At 31.7% G+C, this 10,101-nt stretch overlaps 1 protein-coding gene across 1 annotated transcript in view; it reads right to left on the bottom strand.

Moving 5' to 3' along the window:
* The window catches only part of LOC108574639 (inositol-pentakisphosphate 2-kinase), a 60,316-nt gene that overhangs the window by 44,350 nt on the left and 5,865 nt on the right, over positions 1-10,101 (bottom strand). The window contains exon 2 of the mRNA XM_017937265.1: positions 4,936-5,007. The gene's annotated coding sequence lies outside the window, so the exon portion shown is untranslated. The remainder of the gene's footprint in view (positions 1-4,935; positions 5,008-10,101) is intronic.

Raw genomic sequence — 10,101 nt, 5'->3', positions numbered from 1 at the left:
AAATTTGTAAAATTAGAAATATAAAAATTTTATTTCGGACTTTTTGTATATTTAAATTTGTAAAAGTAAACATAGCACAAACATTCGCTAAAATTCAGCAAATTATTTTATTCGTTCTAACCCAAGCGTTCAAATTTTCAAATCTAACGAGAAATCCCATCTCCAAAGCAATACACTGGAAATTAATTCTTAAAGGAAACCGGTGTAATTAGGAACCTAATTAGTAACCTCTTAAAACCAATATAGTGCCGCTTGGAATTGGATTGAAATTGGAAACGTAAAAATTTCATTTCCAGATTTGTCGTATATTTACATTTGTCAATAAATAAACCGCAAACGTTCACAAAAATTCAACATAAATTATTCAGTCAAAGCGTCCAAATTTTCAAATCTAAAGGGAAATTCCATCTCCAAAGCAATGCAGCACTGGAAATTAATTATTAAAGGAAACCGGTGTAATTTAAAATCAACGCATTGAAATTAGAAACATAACATGTGTTTCAGGTGTTTCATATATTGAAATTTATCGACAAGCATAATTCAAACGTTTACTAAAATTTAGTAACTTATGCAATTCGTCTCGACCAACACGTCTAAATTTTTCAAATCTAATGAGAAACCCCACCTCGAAAGCAAGACGTTAAGGAAACTGGGTGTAATTAGTAACCCATTAAAATCAATATATTACTGCGTAAAATTAGCAATATAAAAATTTTACCTTCAGAATATTTATGTATTTCAATTTGTAAACAAACAACACAAACATCCGCTAAAATTCGGTAAATTATTTAACCCGTCTTACCCAAAGCGCCAAAATTTTCAAATCTAACGAGAAATTCCATTTCCAAAGCAACGCATTAAGGAAACACGGTGTAATTAGTAACCGATTGAAATCGATATATCACTGTGTAAAATTAGAAACATAAAACTTTTATTTTCAAATGTTTCGTATATTCAAATTTACCAACAAGCATAACTCGAACGTTTACCAAAATTCAGTAAATTACTGAACTCGATTCAAACACCGACAAGTCTAAATTTTCAAATATAATGGTAAACTGCGTTGGAAACGTACGACTCGCTGAGCGGCTTTCATCACAATTGTACCTTCAACGATTCCAAACAGTTGTTTATTTTCATGGAACTAGGGGAGCACGCGTAAGCACAATAGCTACCGACTTGGATTTCCGTTGCACACACACCGCGTGCGAGCGTCCGAACAAACTGTCGATATTGTGTAACGCGTGCTATGATCGTGTTGAAGCTCAGCTTGGAACTCGTAGCTGTACGATGTATTGCGGCATTTCCGTCCTGCTATATTGTATCGTCTTCACTGTAATTAACGCTCGTTAGAGCGACTCAACGGTCGAGACCTATAGACGTAAACGAGCTGATTTGATCACGGTCCTCTGCGCGTCCTGTATAGAAACGTGTTTGAAACATTAGCGTGATCGTTACACCGGAACAGAAGAAGAAAAAAAAAAATACTCGGAACATTTTTCCACCCACTATCGCCTTCGAAATTGCAAAGGCGTAATAATGAAAATTGTAAAAATAGAATCGCGACAAAGAGGTGTGTAACTACAGAACGGATATTATTAACCTATGACCGCGAACACATTTTTCCCCAAAAATACACTTTGGCCCGGGTGTCACTAAGAGACAGAAACATATCAATTTTAACCCTGAGTAAAATGTATCGTACAATACGACGTCAATGTTATTCCCGATAAACGTATCACGGTGAAATTAAAAATAAAGGTAAACGCTGATAAATAAATGGACCATTTATTGGAGGAATAAAGGGTGATGTATTGAAACGATGGAAATGCGTAGAAAAACAGAGTTACACGTGAGTTTACCTTTAATCTTGGAATAATGCTTGTTACATTACTGAAACGATTCGAACTATTATGAATTATTCTGTGAAATAATTCGACCTTTATCTTTCGACAGATTTACGACTGCTGATGTATTGCAAAAAGTTTGTTGTACAACGAGATATCTGAATGATAGCAAATATACTGCGATTGTGATAAAATCATAGGTGTTCTCATAATTAATACGCTTCGTTACAAACTTCAATTTGCGAATTTTAATAAATTGAACGTGAGACGTTTGACGAAGTGACTTTTCTTGCACAATGATATTTCACAAAATTACAGAGAAAACAAAGGAAGGGAACATGAAATCTGGTTTCGAAAATTTTGATTTTTGTTACTTTACTCTCGATCCACGGTGCGTTGAAAAATAAAACAGTTCTATATATTCCCCGGTTTTCATGAAACAATCATAGTCATATTTTATATTATAATACTTGTTTATAGAAACAAATTCGAAAAATTAATTGCAAATAGTGTAGGTATAAACATTTAACTGCCACGAAAAACGAACATTTGAATTTTCACTTTTTGCAGTGATGTCAGCAATTATATTTTTTTAGTTAATTTCTGATACCTTATTTCGCGCAAAATCAGTAATACTTCAATCAATACTAATATTATTACAATGCGGCTGCTAGAAAGGGATATAATAACAAATTTCGAAATTACTGTCAAATTGACAAGTCTCGAAATAGCTTTCGAAACTATTTTCGAAATAACAAATCTCGAAATAATTTTCAAAATAATTTTTCAAATTATATCCAAAATAACTAATCTCGAAATTATTTTCAAAATAACATACTGGAAAATAATTTACGAAACTTTTTCGCAATACTAATAATTTCCCAAATTATTTTCAAAATATCCAATCTCAAAAGAATATTCAAAATTATTTTCAAAATAACAAATTTGAAAATAATTTATGGAACTTTTTCGCAATACTAATAATTTCCCAAATTATTTTCAAAATATCCAATCTCAAAAGAATATTCCAAATTATTTTCAAAATAACAAATTTGAAAATAATTTATGGAACTTTTTCGCAATACTAAAAATTTCCCAAATTATTTTCAAAATATCAAATCTCAAAAGAATATTCACAATTATTTTCAAAATAACAAATTTGAAAATAATTTATAGAGCTTTTTCGCAATACTAATAATTTCCCAAATTATTTCGAAAATAATTATTTTTCGAACAATTTCGAACTTATTAGAAAACCATAAAATTTGCACGGGCAATTATCAAGTTACGTGGAACACACGTAGAGCACTAACAATTATACAACTACAGCTCGATACATCTCTCGTCCTTACGTATTATTAATTAGGGTCGTTAACGGTTATTAATGTTTATCAGAGGTACCATACAATAATCCGCATTATAACGAATACACGGTTCATTAGCGAGTTGAGAATTAGTTGATCAAATCTGTTTAGCCTTCGGTGAAGGAAAGCGCTATCCACGTCCTTTCTCTGTACTTTCCTGAATTAATTACCACATCTCAAATCACAGAAACTTACCGACTTATGTATGTAATTTTCATCGTTTATACGCACAACAAATGGAAAATCAGAAGAATCTCCTACACGTCAAGCGATAATTTGCTTGAATACATTTCGATTTTTATAATCGATCAGACATATACTATATCGATCAGAAATATTTAATAGCTACCTTTATGCATGTGATACACGCAAGGTATATACTATTGATGTTAATCCTTGTCTAATTTGATTTTCCTAAAAATTGCACAAACAGATTCACTAAAAATTGTTGAAATTATTAAAATTTGTTGGAAAAATTGTTTCATAAAAAGTGCAGTATTTATTATTCTCTAGAGCAAATGTCGCATTTTTTACAAGTAGTAATACATACTGTGATGAATCAAATGTCGAGTCATTCTGTTTAAGCATTACGTATGCATCACCTACGACCGTAACTATTTTTATAAGCAAGAGTCACGTTACGGAGGTAAATGACCCACAATACTAACCAAATTGTGAAATCGCAATGGTTTTATTTTTAAGAAAGAAAATGGAAAAACATCTTCGCTTAAAAATAAATTAACTTGAAAAATGTGTTATGCATCGTTTTTTAAAGAAAAACAGAAGAAGCTGCTATTATTTACTGGAGAAGATCTTTTTATAAAATATTTTATGTACGAAAACATGTTCAAGAAAGATTATGCATATTTATAATTATGAGCAGAAATTTAAAAAAATAAGTCAATTTCGTATTGATGGTAATTATCTCATTTTTCATTTATTATAGTAAAATGTGTAACATGGACCTGATATTATGCGTTTCAAAATATACTTTTAGAAAGGTAAAATACTGAAATATTCAAAATTAAAATAAACTTACGCAAAAAGTATCTTAAATGTTGAAAAGAAAAACACAGGTACTTCCGCTAATTAAATTAATCCAGAAATACGTAAGTATAATAAAAGAGAAAAGTACTAATTATATCCAAGAGAAAGAAGTAACGTATACTTTCATATTTATCCAACACGTAATATTAAGTTTATGAGAATAAGTAATATTTAATACGTATAATAATTAAATAATGCATTGAACAATACAGCGACACGAAAATTGTTCAAATGTTCGTTAAAGTCAGTAGTGAAGCAAAATAATTTTAACTGAGAAAAAATTACTACGTAAATAGTAACATAACCTAAAACGATTAATATTCACGTATGATAAGGTAAACGTTAATCGTGGTTAATTCTTGAGAAAGAGAGAATGAGTTTAAGCATAAAACATCTGACATGGAAGATGGGAAGTGAAATTTGGTACAAGCTCCCTTGCGAAGGTATAAAAGCAGACCTAATTTACCAACCGTTTTACTATGTAGAACATTCGTAATTCCGGGAGTTTGCCGTTGCCAAGTTGGCAACTAAAAGACGATCGATAAATTCAGATTATTCTGGCTAGCTTTGGTCTTTACGTTATAAACACAGTTCTCGAGCAATGTCTACGTACATACTGAGAATTCACATAGTCCCGGCAGTTTTGCATTCTTCGTGAAGTTAAGTGATGTACTTACCGGTTTTTACAGATTGCCGTTTTCCTCGCTAACCTCGATTTGACGGAAGTGACGCGTACTCTTCCATATTACCTACAACAGGAAATTCAGCAAAATCTTACAAACGTTACTTTCATCTTTGTAAATAAGGTTAGGTTAGAGAGAGGCTAACCGAACTGGTTCACAAAAGAATTTGTTGTATTGCACAAGATTGAAGTAAATAAAATGAAATAACGAATAAAATTAAATTCATGAACTTATAAAGAAAAAAAGAATTATTATATTGCACATTATTCTATAATAATATTTTATTGGGAAAAAAAATTCTCAAACATTATCTTTGAACGTTGTTTCAAAGCTTTTCTTTTCCTTTTTTTCTTATTATCCATTCAGATATATCAACAATGAAATGTTTGATCTCGTCACCTATCAATCTACCCTAAGTAATCTACCATTTTAGTACTTTTTACTTTCCTGCAAAGAACAACTGCAAGTAAGAAAGTTTGGAATTATTGAAATCCTGTATGCCGTGCAGCCATTAGCCCCTTAACGCTCACATTTTCCTCAATCTGATATGCCAAATAAGATAAATTTCATTTTTTTTTAATTATTTCCTAGAAATAAGTTTAATTAGAAATAAGTGAATTATTCCGTATAGAAATAAGTTTCCCATTATTTATAACACGGTGACTTACTTTTTTTGCCATAATAGAAAAGAAAAGGCAATATGGAAAATGGAAAAAAATTTTAACTTATTAATTTAATTTAATTTTCAAAAAATATTCTTTTAAAAAAACTTTAATTTTAAAAAATCACACTTATTGGACGATTAGTTGTTCACGTGAGACACGAGCATAAACGTTAAGGAGACTAGCTTTATGGATATACTGTGTGCCTCAATTAAATTTAGGAAAAATTAGGGATCTATTGCACAATAAAGAAATTCTATTCTAAAATATTCTTGTAATCTCGTCAGACAGTGTTAAAAGGAATAATTCTCCCTTGCTGATCGCGTTACAGGTAAGCAACAAAAGTAGCCTAACACGAACTACAACAACAACGTTACTATACTATCCGACCACTGCGTCGCGTAGTTGGAACGCGGTTTAAAAGGGAGAACCATTTCTATTAGCATTGTCTGACTTCACTGCGATCATGTTTCAGAATTGTATTTCGTTATTGTACATCTGCGTAAATGGCAAGCTGGCGCAACATATAAACACCGTGTTAAAACCTAACCACAATCTTATCTAACTTACGGTTGGTTCACTTATCACAAAATTCATTCAACATGTTAAAACCAGTTCGACTGCCGTTTCATTACTTGCCGTACGCGTGACAACAATATTTTTAATCTTCGCGACAGATTAAATCTCGAAATCATTTTTTATTTTTTATCGTACATCATATTTTTTTTATGATTTTTCGTAAGACGCACATATCACGAGCAGAAAATCACGTTTCTCAGATAAGTATTATTGAAACTTTTTATGCAGAATGATAATGTTCAAAAATGATAGGTTATGTGCAAAGTAGAGTGATATTGTTTATCTCGAAGAACGAAGGAAAGAAAAAAGAGTGTGATGTAAGTCGTCAGATTGTTTCAATATACAAAGTGTGGTTAATCAAATGGCAAATATTTGAGCTGATGGCTCGACATTGTTTTTTTTTTTTTTCCACGAAAGGTGTCGCGTTTCAGTAACCGCTCGTAACGAAGAATTATTCTCGGAAACTGTATGAAGAAAGTACGTGTATTCTTTATTGCAGCCTCACAGCCAAGAAATTTAGGCTTGGTTCACATTTATCTTAATGTAACTGGCTAAGTTAATCCATTCACAATCGCCTCGTTCATTCGGTATTTCATTCCTCTTTGCTTCACTCCCCCAACTGATTTCTTTTATTATCATCTACTGTATCCTCTTTATCTATTTCTTATCGCTTTATTGCACATCTTTCCATCTTCTCCTTCTTTACAAAAAAGAGAAAAAAAGTAGTACGCTTGGAAATGTAGTTAATAAAAGACTGCAAATTGTGACAGAAAGTGAAGAAGCACGTACAATGTATTGAAAGAATGTGTTCTTGAAATGTATACACTTCTTTTAATAACTTTTTCTTACTTTCAACAGCAGTGGAAATAATTTAGACGTTCGTTATAAATGAGACACCCTGTATATATGCCTCGTACGCTACCAACTCCTCTGCAAAGCCCTGCTGTGAACCCTACAGAGCATTTCTACGCTAACATTGGGATTCAAATTATTAAATAACATCTCTTCATCAGTTAGCTGTTTTTCACGAGTATACTCGTCATGATGAAACTGGCAGTATTTCGTGTTTGACGAGTATACTCGTCGTCGCTTACTTTTGGCGACACATTTCAGGTACACACTTTCCAAAGGGGTCGCAACAGCTGACTGGTTGAAAAATAAGCTAACTATAGTAAGAAAAATAATGATATTATTCTGCGATATTATGTCAGAAATATTACAACGAACGTAAACAACTGCATGCAACGTTAAAAATACGACGGAACGTGTATTAGAAAAGTGGAACAATCGACGAGAAATTTTCAATGAAAAAGATCGAACAGAATGGTTGCATTCACGAGCACGCAGGAACGAGTCATATGGCCGGGCAAATATACCAAACTCGAAATTCACTCGGAGAGGCATAAAGGAGTGTCGCAAATTCAAATTATGGGGTGACCCTTCTCGAAAACTTGACGAAGGGGAAAGCAGGAATTACCGAGTGTAAGCCAGCAGACCTTGCCTCTCTAAAATCAATAAAGCCCGCTTCAACCTCCTGTATTTTGTATTCAACTTGCGACACTCGCTTTGAAAATACTACCATTCCATTCAACTTTTCGTCAAACTTCTATCGTAAAAACGTGCTATAACATAGTGTAGAAAAATGTGTACATTTTGAAAAATTTTTTTCTAACGCTGTTTTATCGGTAGAAAATTCGAACCACTCATTTTGTGAGCTATGTAAAGTAAACTTAATTATTATCTTAATTGTAATTATTTTATATATCCATTCACTTTTTTACTCGTTTATTATCGCGCTGATCATTTTTCCTTTGTACTGTAACATAATACAGAAAAACGTAAACATTTTGAAAAATTTGTCCAACGCTGTTTTATCGGTAGAAAATTCGAACCACTCATTTTGTGAGCTATATAAAGTAAACTTAATTATTATCTTAATTGTAATTATTTTATATATCCATTCACTTTTTTACTCGTTTATTATCGCGCTGATCATTTTTCCTTTGTACTGTAACATAATACAGAAAAACGTAAACATTTTGAAAAATTTGTCCAACGCTGTTTTATCGGTAGAAAAATTATTCGGTTACTATCGCAAAACTAAATTTCTTTTAAATTACTCTCTCTCTCTCTCTCTTTCTTTTCCACGCAGAAATAAATTTCCGCTAAAAGCACGCAACGTTTATTGCAGTAGATTTTTCTGCAAGACCAGTGACTATGCCCCCTCTGAGTAAGAAATCGCAGAAAAACGATTGCTCGGCAAGAAATAATTGAAACGAGATAACGCGAAAGTTTTGCAACCAAGTTCTGACGTGGTTTCGAGTAAAGTTAAAAAATCACAACTCGCGTAAAAAATGATATCGTTATAAAAGAGGAAATGAGAGTAAGCGGAACTTGGATCACGGGAAAGAGGTCAGTTGATCGTAGAAAAAAAAAGTCGCGCAAGCTTCCGCTTATGGGAACCCATAAAAGTGGATGGTTCTTTTTAACTTTGGTCAAAAGATGAATAAGAGATAAAATATAATAATAAATTCACTCTGTGCCTGTCTGCTTGAAATAAAAAAAGTTGGCAAATATTACTCGAATCACCGTAATCTTGAACTATATATTGATTAATTTCAGCGCTTAAAAACGTATGTATAAAAAGAAAAGGAAAGAAAATTATTTTTCACTAGCATCGATATATTCACTTTTCGAAATAATTCAATTCATGCTTTTCGTATTTGTATTTATCTTGAAATTACACATTTCAATAGAGTCAAGAAAAATATACTAATGAAAATTATGATAACCGATAAACGTAAATTTAAAAATACTGTAATAAATTATAAATTCCAATAAATATTGTAATGTAATAAACTAAAGTTATTATATTATCTAATTATGTATATATTTCTCAAATTCTAAATTTAACACGCACTATTCTGCCCAAATAGTTAGAACAGAGTAATTTAATCTTATAAATAACTTTGTTTTACCAAAAATTGCATTTAATTGTTTGTTTGCAATATTTCGCTTATGTTAGACAGAAAACGTATATTCAACGTGAATTTGTTTGCAGCGACTATCGAAAGTATGTTTTGAAAAGCAAAATATGCGTTGATAATAAGGTCAAAGGGAAAGTTCTAAACTCGGCGATATTTTATTTCGCGTACTCGCTTTATAAACCTACTGTACCTTTCTCCCTGCGTTATTTTCATATAACCGGTCGAATCTTGTTTAAGGTACGTTTTCACGTCGAGAATAAATCGTCACTTTTACATGTTAACTTCAAGTGATCCGTATTTTTCAAACTTCTGCCGTTTAAAAACTTTTGCTAGTGAACGAAACGGATGGTAATCCGACGATTAGGAGATGTGGTATTAATTCTCAATTCAATTGTTTCATTTCTTCTACTGGACTGAACGGAAAGTTCGTGCGTTTTTGAAGAAATGTCTTCGAACAAATGTCTTCTCTTTAGAACGTTGTAAAATTTTTTTAACATTGGACCAAACGACTTGAGTTTTTTTTTTTGAGAAGTCAGAGGGATTAATATACTGGATGACGTGTATAAAAAATGTTGAAAAAATTGCAATTCGTGAGAATCGCGAAGGTCACTGTTTATAACTTTTTTTTATCTGTGCACGTAATGAAAAATTAAAAAATACGTTTTGTAGATTTATGTTAATTATATACATGCTGAAAATTTCATCGAAATCGGTTAATGTTGCTATCAGCTACCAACGGTTGAAAATTGTGAAAATCGAACTATTTCACGACTTTCGGCCTAGAACTGTAGTAAATCGGAAGATTCTTACATACTTCTTTTGATACCTGTCGCTTGCTTCTGTATCAACCGATTTCGATTATATATATTACATTATTACATATATAGTATATTGCAGTATTTATTATATATTATTATTTATACTGCACTATT

This window comes from Habropoda laboriosa, unplaced genomic scaffold, assembly GCF_001263275.1.
Source record: "Habropoda laboriosa isolate 0110345459 unplaced genomic scaffold, ASM126327v1 scaffold175, whole genome shotgun sequence".
Classification (NCBI taxonomy): domain Eukaryota; kingdom Metazoa; phylum Arthropoda; class Insecta; order Hymenoptera; family Apidae; genus Habropoda; species Habropoda laboriosa.
This window is presented reverse-complemented; position numbering and strand designations above follow the sequence as displayed.